Source organism: Poecile atricapillus, chromosome 4 (genome assembly GCF_030490865.1).
Source record: "Poecile atricapillus isolate bPoeAtr1 chromosome 4, bPoeAtr1.hap1, whole genome shotgun sequence".
Taxonomy (NCBI): Eukaryota; Metazoa; Chordata; class Aves; order Passeriformes; family Paridae; genus Poecile; species Poecile atricapillus.
Genome location: NC_081252.1, coordinates 7,726,506 through 7,745,805, shown reverse-complemented (window position 1 = coordinate 7,745,805; position 19,300 = coordinate 7,726,506). Strand labels below are relative to the sequence as shown.

The following is a 19,300-nucleotide window of genomic DNA, read 5'->3' as shown; positions in this document are numbered from 1 at the left end:
TGCTGCTTTGTAGCTGTTTCCTTAAGTCAGAAAACTGTCAGGACCCTGCCTGCATTTAATTTGAGCCAGAGGAGTGCATCTGTCCCAGCAGAGGGTCAGCCAGTTCCAGCTGAAGGAGACGAATGGGATGGTACAGCACCAAATTTACTACTCATTCATGACTAAGTGGTGAATAACATCCCTGAGAAGTCAGGAGGCGGCTTTTGATTGAGTATGGGAAGAGAGATGATGCCGAGTGTGACACAGATACCCGGACAGTGAGAGCACCTTGAACAACTGCACAAGTGTGGGTGCACATAAAAATATCCATGGCAATTATCCAGCCTCTCTTCTTGGAAAAAGGAATTCCTGGCCTTGTTAGAGCATCTAGAGGCAAAAAGCTCAAATGAAGAGCAAGGGGACAGTCCAACAGGGCAAACAGGATGAATTGAAAATAAAGAGCTTGAATAAAAAGTAGGGTTTATTTTAACTGAGGCCACACAGATGAGTTCAGGCCATTTTTCCCTGTTCTGGGAAGCAAACCTAAGGCATTAGGGCTGGCTGGGAGCATCCACAGGAGCTGCTGGGAGCAGGGAATGGCTGCAGTGGTTTCCTGCCAGCAGTGATTGCTGCTCTGTGTTGGCCTTACCCGCTGAGAGCATTTACAGCCTATTTGGGAAAGCACTGAGGGTCTCCAGTATCAATTACTCCTGCTTTTGAAGGACTTTCTAGGAATGCTAACCAAATCTGCTGACAAATCCTGGAAAGGGAAAAGCCAGCATGTGCCCAAGCTGAGAACAGGTGGCAAATCCCAGGGCTGGCACAAGCTCGGGGCTGAGCAGGAGCTGGTGGCACTTTGAGCAGAGCAGTGAAGGGGCTTAGAGATTATTTCTTATTAGTTCTGACTTTTCAGAAGCTTAAGCATTTTCAGCAAAAGAAATCTCTTGAAGAAAGGCTCTTCAGGCAGGGGAATCAGGGAAAGGCAATCTGCCAGTGGGAGATCAAGGATTATTGGTCCAGTTTTTGAAACAACATGATCAGGAGTGCTTGTTCTAATTTCAGTGGCTCTGTTCCCTATGGCGGCAGTTGAGCCTGTCCAGCTGAACACCAGCTCCATGAAACAAAGCTGTTCTATTTCCCCATACCCACATCTGCACGAGGCAGGTGGGGTTTGTCTCCAATTCCGCTTTCTGCCAAGAAAGGCCCAAAAGGCAGGGTCAGAACCCACGTGTGACAGCTCTGATCAATCATAAAATTAATCCCTAAAATAAGGATTGAATGCAAAGCCGTCTCGAGGCTTTACAGGGACCACATCAAGGTCTAAAATGGGATATGTTAATAATAAAATGCATGTTGAGCCGTAGTGGTCCTGTTGCAGGAAGCTGTGCTGGTGTCAGTCACTGTGCTGTGTGTCACTCACATAAAACCCAGACTGGACATTAATTAGCTCAGGTCATGTTTATGCCATGCCAAAAAAACAGGCTCAAAGTCTCCCTGTCTTTGCCATAATACAAATATAGGTTAAAAGACAAGCAATACTGACTTTTGGCTTGAGTTGTATGTTCTTTCTCTTTCTTGTGTCTTGGTGCTTCAGACTTGCTTCCTTAAGCAAAAAAAATAGAATTACAAAAAAACCTCTACAACCTGGTACAGGTGGGTACTCTGTTGCTATAAATTATTTAAAGGCTAGAGTAATGGAGGCTACCTTATTTATCTTCTTTAATTTATGGATTTGGATCTACTAAGATTTAATCAGAGTGGTTTTCTGTTCCTTTACTGCCCTTGGAAATCATTCACTTGGATAACTTGTCACAAAAATTAAACTTCCTTCAAGTTCTCATCATGTCCATTTATCTCAAAAATCTGAACACCTACCAGCAATCTCAAATTCCTGCTTTAAATTTACTGCTTAAAAACTAACTGATGTATATGCTTTGTGGTGGGGAATTAAGGGGTTTTTTTTCAGCACACATTCAATCAATAAAGGAGAGATTGGAGCAGGTGATATATCCTGATCTGAGGTCTGTCCTTCAGCGTTCACAATGGGTGTGTTGGCACAAAGATGGATTTAGCTTGTGGCTTTAAGAGAGTGCTTCCAGATGTTTGGGTTGTTTTTTTTTTTTCCCTATGCCTGTTGCCCACCCTCTCCATAAAAATCAGAAACTAGGGAGGTTTGGAAAATTGTTTCCTTAGGTTATTGTGAAGCCTTCAGTTTGCAAAAATCTTGCTAAGTAAGGGTGTGCTTTAAAAAAGCACCAGGATTAAGTGTTGCTTTTTAACATTTCTGAGATGTTTGGTACTTGTCTGGCAGAGCTTAACTTTTTTGACCCTTCTTCCTTCTTTGTGATGCTGTCTTCCATTATCCAGGGAGCTCACTTCAGTGTTTTGATAACTAGAATTGGATGTTTCTGTGGAATGAAAAGGGAATTTCAAGGCAAATGTTCTTGCTTTACACTGCATCTCTCACCAGAGATCAGAGTACTTCTGCTACCCCCTACTCCCTCAGGTTCAGAGCAGAGGGAGCTGAAACTTTTTTTGTCCTCCAGGACAGGTTTAAAATCCCTCCATCCTGGAAAATCCTCTTGCTTACCACTGCTTCATTATCCTTGCCAGCATGGAGACAGCACAGTGAGCTTTCCAGAGGAGGAGGCTGGAAGATCCAAAGTAAAATGGCAATGCCCATCTTACATTTCTGCTCAATTCTCTTGAATAGAAAGATGAAAGGCCAGTATGCTGTCCAATAAAATCAATCCAGATCACCAGCTGAGGCTGGCACATTTGAAATCAACAATTTCAGAAGTTCCATTAGGTTACTTTTTTGTAAAACTAAGTGATTTCAGGTAAAATTGAACAAAACTCTTTAACAGTCAAAGGAAATGTTTCAGGTTCAAAAGTATCACCACACCTTTCCCAAAAGTGGGAAAATTACACTCGGAGCAAAACTGAAGTACAGCTCTTCTTTAGATCACTCTGGAATAGAGACTGACATAAAACTTCAACCTGCACCCTTGAGAAATTCAAGTGGTCCAATGCAATTGTGGGAAAGTGATGAAATCTTTCAGTCCTTTCAGTAACTGCCTAGGAAGGAAACTTGTGATGACAGGAAGCCCTTTCAGATGGCTTTGTTTAAGTGCCCACAGCAAGCCAGTGGGTCCCAAGCTCCCTGAGCAGACCCTAGAGGAGCAGTATGTCTTCCAAGAGGAATAATGGCAGATGACTATAATAATCCAGTGAAAAATCAGTGTTTGTCATGTTTTCTGAACTCTCATAGCAGGTGAAAGTCCTGGTTTTTGTCTGTTGTCACACATGGGAGAAGACTGGCTGTGAAGCCTTGTGGTAGCACTTGAGAACAGAGAAGAGAGCTGATCTCACCAGCACATCGAATACTTGCATAGCATGGTCTTAAAAAACAAAAGCAGCACAGAAAGGTTGTGGGGGGAAAAGGTTTGGCTTTTGCTTAAAACAGATCCTTATTTCAGAGCCATTCATAAGTATTTTGGTGGCAGCCAGAAAGTGGCATTACTGAGGCAGTTAACTTGTAAATCTAGTTGCTTTTGATCTTAATCATTAAAGGCAGTACTTTTTTCTCTAAATATTCCCATTGAAAACCATAGCTACTTGCAGTGCAAAGTATGAATTCATGTAACACAGGATCATTAAACTGGGAGAAATATGTTCAGCCAACTATCAAGCTTTTAATTATAGTTGTTACACTAAATTTCCACTCATTTCTGAAGTGAGAGATTCTATTACTCTCCCAGCTGAAGGGTAATGCCATAATTTTGTTTTATATGGGAATAGCTGTTTAAAAATCACAAACACTGAATTGCTGTGACAGGCTTTGCTTGGGTAATGCTCTGCTAGCCAAACAGGACTGTGTGACAAGGTGTACATCCAAATCCTGGAAATAATTTGCACCTGTAAGATAACAAAGAGCTAAAAGCTGGGTGTTATTTTTCCATTGTGGAAAAGCTTCCTTATTCCTCAAGCTCTGCTTTGGGCCGTGCATTCCCTGTTCTTTGCCCCCTGTATCTTCTGCCAGGGTTTAGCGAATCCCATGTGCGATGCCACCAGTGAAATTAATAATCCAGAATATTTCTGGATACCAGCTGGGTTTGAGCAGCTGAAGAGCAGAAGCCTTTTAGAAGGCTGGTTTTAACTGGGCTCTTTCCAGGCACAGGTTTCCTGCCTGAAATTCCCTCTGGTCTTTAACACTCACCTTGGCTTATTTACAGCAGGGATGGGTAGATTTTGTTTCCTATTAATGTACTGGAAGCCTGTTCCCAGTTAGAGCAGAAATGACAGTGAAAGTGTATGGGAAATGGTATTCCCTTTCCTAATAACAAATACAGTGGAATTACACTTTATAATACCACAGACATATTTGTCTATGATGCACATAAATCTTGGGATATGTTACTAGGAAGATACATGCAGAGCTTTTTTATTAAAGAATTCACATTCTGCAGCTGAACCTATTTTTTTTTCAAATGTAATGCATTATTATTGTGGTTGTTATTATTGTTACCATTAACCATGCAGAGCATAGCCTCAGCAGTTCCCACTTGTTCCTCAAACTCCTAAATTAATATGTTTTATAGAGTATTTAATATCTATTAATTATAGATTCATACAGATTGATGCTTATTTATGCATGTATATTCCATTAATTCCCAAACATTTGTGCTAATTAGTTGAAAAACCTACAGTAAATATTATTACAAAGGAGGTCTTTAGTCTTGTTGCCCTCAGGGATTAAATATTAATGGGAAAATGGACAAAGCACTTGGATCCTCATCCCTTGAGCCTCTTTTTCTTGTCCTGCTCTTGACCAGGCTGCTTTTCCCTGGTAAAACCTGCTGCCCATGTGATTTGCCCTCTTAAAACAATTGGGTCTCCACCAAAAAAGCACTTGTGCTATCAAGAATCACTGACAGCTTTAAGAGCCAATATTTCACGAGGTTTGGGCAAGGCAGGCAAATACAATCTCCTGTCAAAAATGTGAACGCCATCGTTTTTTATACCATTTTTTACTTGAAGGGCTGATGTTTTGGGCTGAAAAACACACAGGTCCTGAAGTCCATGGTTTTAATTCAGTCTGATTCAATCCAGGCAGTTGAAGTGTAATAGTGAGACAACTTTTAGGAATTGCTTCAGTGTTAGTATTTTAGATTTAATATGTAATGTGAAAGCTACATTAATAATTCTGGCTTTTAAGTAAAATGAAGAGGCAGTAAAAACCTGAAATATCCATTTCCTGGGAAATTGTTGTGTTCAAGAGATCTCTCACCAAAGTGTGAGTTACTTGCATTTTTTAATTTCTGGAAGATGAGCAATTCCAAATCTACATTTAATTACAATCCTTGCAAAATATGATTTTTTTGTAATATTCTGCAAACTGCCCCCTTTTCCTTTAGTCTGCCAGAGCAGATGAGCTGGGAGAACACAATTTTGTTTGAATCATATTCCAGTGAAACATTCTGCATTTCATAAATCATCATTTTGCCACAGGAAGCTGTTTCACTGGAGCAATCCAGGTTGATCAAGTAACAGGAATATAAAGTTCATTTTCCTCTGCCTTGCCACTTGGCCATTTTGGAAGGATTTTTCACTCATTTAGTATAAGGATGAATGGTTAAACAAGTAGGATGGGAGGTAAATGAAAATCCCAGCCTCTGACTCGGTATTTTTTCCATACATTGGTCAGAAAGTATTGTGAAGGTGGTACTAGTTTTAATAGATTTAATCTGTGGATTTTTAAAACTGAGGGCTAAAATGCCAGTTTAATGGCTACATCAATTAAAAAGTTGAAATCTGAGGTAAAGGATTCAGCCTTTTCAAATCAGTAGTGTTAAAAATAGCAGGGATGTCATATGCTAGAGAAGCTGAGTGTCTACCACACCACAGGTCCCATTTGTGTTTGGATGCTGCCTGGATGAAAAATGTGAACAGCAGACTAAAGAGAGTGCTGGTAATTAGCAGGAAGAACAAAAACATAACAAAGAGTAAGGCTTAGAAATATTTAGAGAAATTTTCGTGGCTTGGTAAAGGATAGTTATAATTTGTGCTTCTGAAGAGGGGAAAAAAGTATGTAATGCATGGATTTATTTCCTAAAGAAGGCAAACTCTGGACTCTGAAAGGGGAAAGTTTCATTTCTCACAGAAGCTGTCAGGCTGGAAGGACTCCAGGCTGCCTTGGTGCCTTCTGTGCCAGCCTCCACTGCTGCAAATACAGCAACTTCTTACTGTATGCTCCCCTCATCAATGATAAATGCTGCAGCTTGAGATCAGAACACTCCAGTGCAGGCAATGTATTGCAGTAAATCAAATCCTGATGATAGAAAACACTGCCCAGCAAGTCCCAGAGGTTTTAACTAATACACTGGTTTGTAGGAAGTGGTCAAGAATTTATCCTTTAATTTTCTTGTGAATTTTGAAGATTAAATTCTTAATGGAATTAAATAAAAAGAGTTTTGTTTTCTCCCTGACATATATGGGGAGAAATTCTTAAATTTTATAAGATATTATCTATAGAACAGTGTGACTACTTAAGGTTTAAATTAATGTATTTAACATTAGAAATTCTGTTGACATAAAATGACATATTTAGATTACTAAGTAGTCCTGTACTAGAATTTCACACAAAATTTTTTTGAGGCCAAAAAAATACTTTAGTACTTGGTTTTCTTTTTCTGCCTAGATGGAAAGAAAATGGGTGGAGGTGTAGAACATGGGAAATAAAAGCAGTAACTGAAGTGATGTCAGGCCATATTCATAGAAAAGATACAGACTCTAAGATCTGATTTCTGTGAGGATATGTTTATAAAGCTGTAGGGGTGGATGGATAGACGGATATGTCTAAGGATTTGAAGCCAGACACAGTCAGATATTTAGTGTTATACTGTATTGTGGCACAGATATGGACAGGAAGTGCCTAGTTAATTATTGCTAAAAAACATAAGTCTTTGAAAATTGAAATTTGTCTCTTGGAGATTTTTTCTGTTCTTCACCTGTTTGTCCATCCCTTCCTGTACCCACCCTTTTCCTGAGCATTGCCACTTGCACATCATTTGAATAATGCCAACAGTGCTAAATTGAGCTTTTGCTCTAAGTGTTCCTCCTGCTCCCATTTGGATGACAAAGGCATATTTAAAGTCACTTAAGCAACGCTGCTCCTGAAGGAGCTGCATTATAGATGGGTTCCTGGTAATGTGTTTATTGCTGCTTCAAGTGCTTTTAAGGCAATAATTATAACTGCTCTTGCAGTCTGCACCGCCTGGCCCTTCTACAAGGCTATTCCATCATTTCAGAGTGGTGTTTTCTGTGCAGGAAGCAAGTGTTAGTGCTCCTTTTTAACTAATATGCCTTGTTTTAAAGCTCAGGTTAATGCAGGTCTCTCGAGGGGTTGATATAAAGCAGATGTGTTTTTTGGCTCCTATGGATTCCCAAAGTGAAGCTAAATTAGAGTACCATGTGTATCCTGGAAATAGACTCCAGTTTGATACCACCTATGACTTCAGAATTGTTTTAGAGAAAGGATTCAAAGAATAAATACAAATCCAGGATATCAGTGCAAGCATGGAGGAGGAATGTGTCACAAGTCAGTGGTGCTTGGCGCAGGATGTGAGCACGAGAAACCTCTGAATGTGACCTGGAAAACCTGACCTTTCCATATTTCCATATTTTGAAATGCATTGTGACATTTTTTAAAACATCTAATTTTTAAATCCTTTTCAAAATTAAGAGCTCTTGAGTTCATATAGCCAGAATGATATTTTCTCTCTCTTTTTTTTTTTTTTTTTTTTCTTATTATTTTGTTGTTGCTTTGTGGAATATTATACTTTTTTCCTTGGAGAAAAATACCCAAACTTTGAGATATTTCTGTGGTGCTTGTACAAACAATACCAGCTTGAACTCCTTGGAGTCATGTAACCCTATAGACCAAAAACCAGCGTGTTCTCTGGGACAGAAGAATACCGAGTGAGTTTTCAAACAGTCAGGAAAATCTTGCTAGGGACATAACTGGTTAATCAATTCAAGAAGTAGGAAATTTGAGCCACCAGAATCTGTTTTCTGGCAAGACTGTATAAAACACTGTCAAGGCCACCTAATCTTGAGTGGGAACCTGGCAGATGAGAGAACCCCAAAGGTGTTTTAATTCAGGGAGGGTACCCAGATAGTGAATCCATCCAGCTGCCAAGGAGAAGGATACAGCTTCTGCAGGGAATTGTGGTTTTCAGCTACATTGGTACTAAAATTGTGAATGAAAGAGCAGGCCCTGTTGAAACAAAAAAAGTGTGTGGAACATTTTGTCTGATGTGTCTTGACAAGGCACTTGAGCAGTATTCAACACTCAAATTATTACAGAAAGAATTGGGTGATTCAAGAGACCTGAACAAGGAAAATATTGAATGAACTGTCATCTCTGATGAAGCGGAATGGAGCACTCTTATTTTTAAGTAAGATTATTAAAGTTTTCATGTAATGCCTCTCAGCTGCTTTTTAAAATTGATTTTTAAAGAATTTTAAGATGGTCCAAAAGTGGGAGCTCTAGAACTCCACTTCATTGTGTTCTTCCCTGTCACTCTCAAGTGCTTTGAAAGGTGACAGAAGTGCCACCCAGCCTGCAGTGACAAATGCTGGGTTCTTGTGCTCACACATCTCCTGGGCTCAGCTTCTCCCTGGGCTGGCCATGGGTGTGTTCCTTCACTGGCAGGGGCTTTATTGTTATTAAAAGGGAAATCAGAGTGGCTGTTTTGTCTCAGGACTGACCATTCTGCCATGCCTGCTGATGTGGCTCAGACATTTCCAGTAGTTCTACCTGAGGGCAGTTGTCCTTGCACAAAAATCAGGGATAATCATATGCTGGAGAGATTGAGTGGTTGAGCTCAGCTCCCTGCCGTGCCAGTACATTTTAATTCGGAGTTGCCAGGAAAGATGCAACTCCAACATGAATTCTTGTCTTGAAAACACTAAAATGAGCCAGAAATCACAGGCTTTAAGTGTTCCAGGCATTTTAATGATGCTGAAGGTCAAAGACAAAGTGCAGACTGTGGCAGTGAGGAGGTGTCAGAGAGTAATGCAATTCTTATTTCTACTGAAGGAAGTGGAGCTCAGAGTGGGAGGCAGCAGGAGAAGGGCAGGCAGGCTGCAAGGAGAAGGAAGGTCTGCAGTCAGCACTACCACAAAAGACACTCCCAAGTATGGCTCTGTCATTTTATTGCAGCTCAGAAAGCTCAAGGATGCTCCCATCCCTACAGTGACAATTAGAGGGATTACAGAAAGGAAAATAGAGCTTTTAGAGAAAGGGGCTGTGGGATATGGTGGTGTTGGGTCAGGCAATTTCTCCTTGATCCTCTTATCAGCTCCAGCTGGGAGAGTGGGAGAAGAGGGGAACAGGTGATTCCTGGGTCCACCCAGAACATGTGTTGCAGTCTAAATTCTAGAGCTGAGAGGGTAGAAAGGCTCAAGCTTTTTGCTTCTTTTGGAGTGGTTTTTTTATTTGCTTTTTTTATTAAAAAGTAAATGCCTTAGCTTGCACTGTGCCCTCTCAGGGCTTTTGAGTTAGCAATAGGATGTGTGTTTGTGAAAGGTGTTGGAAAAGCCCTGGTGGCTGCCTTGAGCTCTTCCTGGGTGAGTAAATATTGTACTAGCTCATACTGTGGCAACAGAAAAAAATAGAAATACTTAAGCAAGTTCTTACTCCTTGTCTGAATAATGCAGCCCTCCTTGTTCTCAGTTAAAAGGAAACTTTAAAGGTGAAAGCTTTGTATTTTGTCTGTGTGGCTCTCCCAGACACATCATAAAAAGACATTTACAGGGTTTTTTTGCCAAAAAACTGATGCCAGTGATGCTGGACTCGTGGCTGGGAGCCAGTATCATTTACAAGTACACAAATTCACTGTTTCTGTGAATTATTTGATGAATTCTTTTACCTTCTAAAGTCAAGCCCTGAGATAATATATTGGCAGTCAGGAAAGGGAGAAATTCATTTGCAGAGGCTCACTAGGCTCAAGATGCAACTCCACAAAGCATGGAAAAACAGCTTTCTGTGGCTCTGCTGAGTTCCTGTTAATTACTTAACCAGACATGACCTTGCACGACTTCTTCAACACCAGGGACTAGGAGGTCTTCTGTGGTAAAGAGAGCCATAATAACCCTGTTCTCTAATCTGTTTCTGGAACTGATGCCACCCTTTATAAAATAATACATGTATATCTCCCTGAGGCACCTAATTGAGAAACAGCTTTGTGAGGGAGTAAAAACATTTGGGTTGCAGGAAGTAATTACTCAGGTTTACTTGTTTGATTACTGTTACATGCCAATATTGGTATCAGAAGACTCACTGTGTATTGAAGCATAGCCAAGGGATTTGGGTGAGCATGGCACCTTTGGAGAGCCTAGTAGAGAGTCTCTACATCTCTGCAAAGTGAACCCTCTGTGAGCAGCCACGACCACTCCTCCCAAAGGCAGGGCAATGCTTTGCCATCCCAGAAATATCAACCTCCTAAGTTGTTGTTATTTCTGCCTCTCAAGCAAAGCTGCTGTGCCTCTGCGGGGTGAAGGCAGGTCTGCTGGTTCTTAATTGCCTCCTTCCCCAGTGACTTGGGAGATTGTGCTCTAACAGTCTGTAATTATCCTTTTCTGTGAGCTAACCGAGGTGCACTCTGCTTTAGGTGTTATGTTCATTAACAGGGTTCTGTTCTGTGGGTTAATGTGATTTGGATAGCAAGTGTTGGTGAAATACCCTGAGGAGCAAATCTGTGCCAGGTAACTGATCTGAAATGAAACCCATAGTGCTGAGGGCAGAAGCACCTATGGGTGCTCAAGGTTGGTTCTGAGCCTGTAGATGATTTCTCCCTGTGGTTAGTGTTTGTGGCGTGATTTCTTGTGTGAGGTGAGGAGGGGGTTTTTATCCTGTGAGTGGCACTTCTGGTGTTTTTGTGAGGGAAGTGGGCTGCTAATTTGGCACTGGAGAAACGTGGGAGAATGAAAGCATCTCTTTGTACCCTGGCTCAAAGATAATGAATGCCAGAAAGCTCACCATGCATTGCTTGAAAGAAAGAACAAAAATTAAAAGGTCTGAATCCTAGCAGATGTTTTTCCTTGTTATTGTCTAGATATGCAGCAGTATGGACTGGTTGGTTTTCAGATGGGTAAATGCATGCAGCACATAAATATAATTGTGAACGCTTTTAACAGCATCCAGCTCCTACTGCAGCCCCCGGATGTGGAATTTTCTGCTGTGTCCCCTGTAATGAGCGTGGAAGCATGGTTGCTGTGCCAAGCACAGCTGGAAAGCTTTGCCTAGCAATGTTGTTGACTGCTGGATAGTAATGGAGGTGACTTGGTTTTTTCCTGCAGAATGAGATGATTCCAGTGAAAGCTCTGAATTTGCAAGTGTCTCTGTGTGGACACTCCTCTGCTGGCAATGGGGGCTCTTTAACCACTGTGCAATAGTCACAGGCTTCCTTAGTGGAGCAAACCACGTCAGAAAGAAGCACTCAAAAAGGCGCAGGCGGGATGCTATTGCTGAAAAACTTGCTTCACAATTGCCTTTTGAGTTAATTTCCTCTTGTGTACCAGCCCTATCTCAGAGCATTTCCCCACGTATTTCCAGAGAGAGAGCACTTGATCGCTGGGCTTGTGCGCAAGTGCTCAGATCTCAAAGGCACCAGGCACTTGGAGTGCCTGGTGCTCAGAATCAGCCCTGATGAGCATTCATATGCCTGGTTTGGCTAATAGAATTACCCCAAGTGTTCTGATGTGCAAAATTGTTTTGATTGTGTGTGAGACTGCTGCTCTTGCTGGGTATTTGGGTACCTCATTGGTCTGGATGAGGAGACAAATGAATATAGAAATTGTAGAAACAGAAATAAGGGTTTAGAAATTAAATGGAAATCTGCTTTTAAAAACAAAAGGCTTGCTTATTGTTCTTGAAAGCATTGGGTATTTACAGGAAAAACCCTCCAGAATGAAGGCTGGAGAATGTGATATTGCATGCTTAGGGATTCAATTAATCTCAGGCTACGATTCCCAAGTGTGGAAAATGACAAGAAATAACTGTTATGCTGTTGAGCTCCGTCTATTCTTTCCAAGGTGTGCACATCTTTGAAAATTACTCTGAACAAATTTAATGGTGTCTCTGGATACTACAGATCAGGAAAATAAGCGTAGAAGAGCCCCCAGTGAGTAGTCTGTGGGCCTTTGACTCTGTCACATGGTTATGCCACTTGCTCAAGTGCATGCTGTTCTTCTACCCTGTCACTGCTAACTTTAAATGCTTACCTGTTAGTCTGATAATGACAATGATCCTGCTAACTCTGTTAGCAGGGCTGGAACTTCTTCAGGCTCTTTTCTTCATTGTGCTCATTCTGTTCTTTCTAAATGCAGTGATGGTGAGGTTTAAAAAGTCCTGTATTGTTCTGTCTACCTTACAGTAATAGTGAGAGAAATAATACAGAGAAGGTCTCTAGAAGATACTGTATATGTGTGTGCAATGTACAAGTGTATGCCCCTGCATACACACATCCATAAGCACATCTCTGTACCTACATGGGAAAAATGTTTTTTAATCTCAGGTTGTGGTTCATGTATCTGCTGGCTGCACTTTCAGCCCTTAGCAGGAAAAGGAGCTTCTCAGCTTTTCCAAGCTTTGTCTCTTTTTAAACACCCATCAGCACACACACGTGTCTGGGACGCTATCTCCCAGTTCTTGCCTTACCTTCATGTCGTTGATGTTCATCCTTGTCCCCTCCTTCCCGACAAAGATGTCGTCTATGTCAACCAGAATGTACCTCTCCAAGGAGAGCGTGAGCTTCTTTCCCGACAGGAAAGAGATGGCGTCGATGAAGATGAGCTTGTGGAGCCAGAAGGTCAGGTTGTTCCCAAAGAGGACTCTCTGGATGCCGTCGTGCAGGCCCAAGTCCTGGATGACGGTTGCATAGAGAGCAGCCCTGGGCAGTGTGGCGGGGGTGGGCCTGGAGGGCTGCAGCTCGCTCAGGAGCACGGGCTGGTAGGTGGAATGGTTGAACTGGAACACAGTCCAGTCCTCGCCGGGCAGGGGGCCCTTCTCCAGCCTGGGCGCTTTGGTGATGCGCAGCAGGGGCGACTGAGCGTTCACCACGCAGTCTCTGAGGGCCACGTTGTTGTACAGCTGCAATGGCAGTCCTTTCAGTCTGATGCTCGGGGAGCCGTTCTCGTTGGCTTTATGAAAACCAATTATGCTAACACTGTATTCCACACAGTATTATTCCAGAAGCTCTCTATTCCATGAGTCCATGGACACGTACTTTAAACTATTCTCGTATATAACAATCGTGTATTTGCCTCTCCCGTTGTCTGTGAGCGGGGGAATGTCCCCCTTGGCTGGTGCGATGACCATGTGGTACTGAAACTTGCTGGACTCGAGGATGGCTATGATGTCTTGCCCCAGCTGGGAGTACTGGCTTTCCACAAACAGGAGCACAGTGGGATCAGTCCTAGAGGGATCAATTGGCTTAGGAGTCCTCAGCTCCGCAGACCTGTAGGGCAGAAGTTTGAGCTCCTCGCACTCTGCCTGCCCAGTGCTTTCCACGAGGGCCATTTCCTGCTTGTAGCCAGTGTAGAGGAAATAGGCAGAGATGACAATACTTGCCAAGCAGAAGGTGGCCAGGAGAATGACCAGCGTTCGGAAGCTTCTGCGGAGCTTCCCGATGAGATTCATCTTTGGCGGGGCTTCCAGCTCCTGCTGGACTTGCCGCTGTTCCGGGTGCTCTTCCTAAAGTGCCATAGGAAGGAGGAGTTGTGGAGGTTCCCCTTCCAAGGCGTTCATGTGACCATCGCAGAGCATTTACGAAGCGTTCAGGGAGGCTGTAAAGCTGTCGGAGCGGGAAGTCAAAGGATCCGGAGAGATAAATTGAAAGAGGTTTGCTCAGAATGCAGCAGATGCCAATAATCAATGAAGAGGACTCTTAACATTATCTGCAGCAAGAAGTAAAAGAGGAGTAAGTAAAACAAAATCCATAAAGCAATTAAAAACACACATTAATAAGGCCGGTGATTGATACTGGTAATCTGAGTAGAGAGGGAAGTTTCTGAGTAGTTCAAGGAGCACTCAGTGTCACTTGCTTTCTCGGTGCATTAAGATAAGCTGCATTAAACATCTCCCCCGTATTCTTAGGATGCAGAAATGAACTCTGAACGTAACTTTTTGAGGATGTGCATCTACTTATCAGCTCTTCTTACCTAAAATATGTTGTTGCTATTGCAAATGGGAACAGTGGAAGATTTTAGGGGCAAAATTAGGACGAAGTGAATCTTTTTTTAATATGGGACTGTGTTCTGTGCCAAATTCAAACTGCATAAGGGATAAATTCTGTGTTGGATTGGAAAACTAACGTGAACGAAGTGAAAGACATGTCAGGAGTTTGAGGAAAGATTTGTAGGGCTTTCTTCCCAGTTTTCATTCCGCATTCAGAGCGATCAGTACTTCGTGGCCCTGTTTAGGAACTACAAAGATTTTGTGGGGATTTTCTAAATAAATGAACAGGCTGCTACAATTGCAGGGTGCAGCTGTTCGTGGCTCTGCCTCCAAGAGGGATCAATGGGAAGTACCTCAAGGGAGCTGTTCCAGTGCTAGGTGGGCAAGTAGGTGTTTGTGCTGGTCCATGACACCTCTGGATAAAGCCCTCGGCCTCTGGTCTGTCCCTGTATGGGTGAATTATGAGGTGCTAAAACCTCATTGCTCTGAAGGTTTTGTGCAATTCCTGGCAGTTCTGCCTAAACTCATGAAAAATTGCCATTGGTAACAGTAAACCCTGTGATTCAGAGAGAGCTAAAGCTAACTAAATAAATAGCCCGTGCTGCTCGATGGATTTAAATAGGAATTAACATCTTTCTGAATTATTTATATTGTTTGTCTATTGGAACAATGTGAGACAGTAAACAATGAATGATTTTGGAACTGCAGGGAAGAAATGCTTTTTCCAGGCAGATACTTAGCAGTTGATGTGTCCTCCTCCATTAACTCAGAATACACTTCTGACTTGTGTTTTGAAAACTACTCGTGCATCTTAAGGTTTGCACCTAGAACTGGAAAATGCTTGTAAGAGACATTTAGAAGAGAGGGAGTTGTTTTCTGAGACCATTTGTGACTCTGGCAGGTTCAAGCTCTCCTCTGATTTACCTTCCTCAGTTGGAAGCTTGCAAGGAGATGGATATTCCTAGAATGTGGGCTATTCCAGCAGTGACCCTGCTGTGTCACACAACTGGCCAAGAGGGGTGCCAGGTAGGGACAGAAATCAGAAACCTCTTCTACATTTATTCCTTTCTGATGTGAGAGAAAAGAAACAGAAAAGAAATCGCAGCTACCATTAGGAAATTGAAGTCATCCTGATAATCTTAAGAGTATTTGCCCTGCTTTGGTGCTTCCCTTGTTCTGCAATTGTCTGCTTGCTGGGATTTCACTTCTTATTCAACCTCCAATTAAGATTTCCTCAAAAGATAACAGCGGATCAAGTGAAGCATCCTGTGCTAGACGGTGCTGGAGTTTGGGTGACATTGATGAGTTACTCAGCCCGACTCGCAGGGTTTATCAGATCAGGACTCTGGCTCACCGCGGGAGGGGCAGCCTCCAGGGCTGGCTGATGTGTCCCCCGCCCTAAAGAGCTGATGGCAAAAAGCCTGTTGGGTCAGCAGGAGACAGGCAGGTAATTTGGAATAAATCTTCAACTCCCCCTGCTCGGGCTGTGCATCCTCGGCTTGCTTTGGGCACTAGAGGGCCATCGCTTCTCGCTTTTCCGAGGCAGCGGCTGCTCTCCCCTCCCTCCCTCCCTCCCTGCCTGCGGCCACGCTCTCGCCAGAAGGCTTCCAAAATCCCCAGGGCACGTAAAACACCTTAATTAAGACTCCTATGTTTAAAATTAAATAAAAACCAGGAGTTCTGCTTTAAGAAATGTGCCGCTAGATCACCCTGGATGCTTTGCAGATGTTTCAGCCTCCGCCTGCGGCACAAGGGAATAGTTTGCGAGAAGACCTGAAATGGTGTGTTTTTCCCTCATTGTTTGGCCCTGCTGGATCTCTTGGGTACTGGTTTTGCAAGCTGTCAAAACCATAAACATCACGAATATTATAGCTTGTAATACTAAAAGAGGAGAATCCCCCTGACTTTATACTGGTCTAAACAAAACTGTGGTCTTCATCCCTAACTATATCCTCCCAATAATAATGCTGATGAAATCTAATGGAGATAAAATACTAATAATCAGATTTCCTGTTAGCTACTGTCTATTGTACATGGATGTTATAATTAAGTGCAAGTATTCCCACTTATTGAGACGTGTAATTATATAGAATTCATAAGGAATTTAAATTTGTATAAGGAAAGCCGGCATTGGAGCAGACCTTTTTCGGTCTGCACATTGTTTTTGAGCTGCTCTGTTGAACTGATTATACTGTTCAGTAAAATAGAAAAACTGGTGTGAAGTAATTAAAGGTTATGAAAATAAATCAGCTATATTAGCCATTAGTGGAACTTTCTCCAAGGCATAATTGGAAGTTAAGTGCCATTTGTGCCTTTGAAACTCTCCCCCTTTAAAGTTCAACAGCTTTATATTCGCTCCAGAATTCAACTATCTTCAGAGAGTTCCTGTGCTAGATTAATTTGAGAAGCATGAACATAGGCCATATTTCATAATTAGTGTTACTAATGGAGTTCCATTTTGCTACCTGGTTTGTGTGGTCCTCTGTTCCTGTGGTCACTGATGAGGGTTCTCTGACTCTTCAGGAGGGTAAAGCTCAAACATGGGCACATTTGGTCAAGGAATCCAAGTTAGGTTCATCCAGAGTTGGTCCCTCAGTAGATCTTGTCTACTCAGCTGATTTCCTCAGCGTGGGGCCTTTCCCCAACGGGAGCAGAACACTGCTCTACAACTCTGTTGTGATGTCAGAGACATCTGCAGGGACTCTAATTTTTCTTTAATTCAGGCAGCTGAAGAAAAATGGAGGTTTAAAAATTGCTGCCTCCTTGCTAAATAACACTTCCTGCTTGCCCGCAAAAATGCATTTGATTGATGACTAAAGCGTACTGATTTTGAAGATGATTGATTGGGAGATTAGGACTCGACTATTTAAAACCAATAGCACAGCAGCAAAGAGAAACAGCCCCTCATTAATGCCATGTGTTAAGTGTGCATCAGGAATTAAAGCTGACTCCCTCATGGGGCACAGCTTCCCCCAGGGCTCGGTGCCTGAACAAGCAGACTTGGTGTGTGGGCTGGGGGAGCTCCTCTTACCTCTGATCATGGGTAGGCAAAGGATCTCTGAGCTGCTTGAGTTTATGGAAAGTAGAAATGTTGATATTAAGGCATCAGCTGTGTTGGTTCACCCTGAGGATGGAGCTAATGGACTTGCCATCTGTGGTGGGTTCAGTGCAGAGCAGAGGAGCAGGAACCTCGTTGTTCCCCAGTAGTGTGGCCATTCCTAATCTGTCTGCACCAGAGTGCACTGCTGGGAGCAATTCACCTGGAGGCAGGCCAGAACTTTCCCTTCCTTATTCCACCATAAATCAGAAGGCAGAATGTCTTTATTGTCTATATATAAAACTTCCCTTTAGGCTAAAAACCTAATGTAAAGCCTTTCCTCTTTTCTTTCCCTCCTAAGCTTGTATGACTCCTGTCACTTACTAGCAGCCCAATGAATCATGATACCTGCCTCGCTGTTCCTTGCATGGGCTCCTCATTCATTACAGAAACAAGCTACCTGATTTGTGTGATAAATGACTCCTGGTGACCATTAGCAAAAATTCAAGGTTCGCTGCAGAAGGAAAAAAGAGCATTTTTCTTTTCTTTCTCTCAGAAAAGCTTCCAGGAGAATTTTTGACCGAGCTCACAAAACTTACATCCGCTTTGAAAGTAACTTTTTTTTTCTTGTTTTGAACTTAACAAAGTTGCAGAGCGTTTTGTGTTGGCAACTGTGGCTTTGCTTGAGAGGGCTGCTGGTACTGGCTTCTCATAACTCATCACAAGGTATTAGAAAACTCCTTTTACCTGGGATAAGGCCAGCATCTCAGCTGATAAAGGCAGTTGCAGACCTTCTGACTTCTCTTTTATAGTTTCTGAGCTGAGAGGCTGCTCAGTACTTTCACCTCTTTTGTTTCTTTTCAATGCATAATCATGTGCAAGTTAAGCCCCCAATTTTTCAGTATTTTCAGCCGTTTGATCAAGTCTATAGTGCACGTGTTATCTTGCGTGATTTCAAAAAGCTAAATGATGCCAGAGGGTGAAGTCAATAATCAGTGAATACAGAGCAAAGAGTTGGAAGTACTTTAACTCCTGCGCTTGATGAAAGCTGGTGTGATTTTAGCGTGAAACAATGCTTGGAAGGGAGCTGTTTGACCCTTCTGACTTGTATTTCTCTTTGGCTTTAAACTTTTCCAGGTGATTTCAGAAAGTGGTGAAAAGGCTCCAGAAGGTGGAGCAGTGGCTGGGGGGTGATTTGGAGATGAGTTCTGCTCGTAGGGATATTCTCACATGTGTGCACACCTATGCACATCCTTTGGTTCTTCGGCCCATATGTGACATTTTACATCAGCTCTGAGCAGAAATGTGTTTTAAGACTTAGCCAGACCACACTTGTGCTGAGTGTTGCCTGATGTTCAGCCTCGCTGCTTCCTTCTTCTGACCCATTAACTTCCAACAGTCCCACGGTCATTTGGACCACCCAGAAAATCCCATAAATATCCCATCTGGGATGTTTCAGTGAGGCTTCCTCCAAATGGCACAATTTATGGATCTCTAATGTGTCAGCACTTCTGAACATAAGGAGTAATGGCAATATTTTCACAGACAATTCTGATTCGTGCTTTCTCTGGAGCATCAGGAGTGGGAGCTCCTAGCAATCAGTAATTTAGGTGTCTAGTCTGAGGAGAGGACCTATATATGTATTTTTTGTTTCTTGATGGAGTGGCTCTAGTGATCATCACGACAGATAAGTGTTAGTGACCACACTCACCCTCTGGGTAGCTGAGATATTGTCTGGTGATACCAAAACTATCACGACACACAGACTATATTGATGTCATCAGGCAAAACATCTTAACTCTGAGGCCAGACTTAAAATGATGATAATTTTAAATGTACCTTCTCAATGCAGTTTCTAATAAATGTGTCCATCTAGCATGAGTGATGGTATGAAGATCTACCACTTGTCACCAGTAAATCACCAAAAATTCAAAAGGCTAAATAGCATTAAAGGGTACAATCCTGACTTTCCCAAGGTCACTCAGGCACCCGTGGCTGAGCTGGAAGCAACAGCCCCTTGCATAATGCCCTTCAGCAGCTGT

At 42.5% G+C, this 19,300-nt stretch overlaps 1 pseudogene; it reads right to left on the bottom strand.

Moving 5' to 3' along the window:
* The window catches only part of LOC131578679 (bifunctional heparan sulfate N-deacetylase/N-sulfotransferase 4-like), a 58,647-nt pseudogene extending 44,963 nt beyond the window's left edge, over positions 1 to 13,684 (bottom strand).
* Positions 13,685 to 19,300: the final 5,616 nt, after the last annotated feature.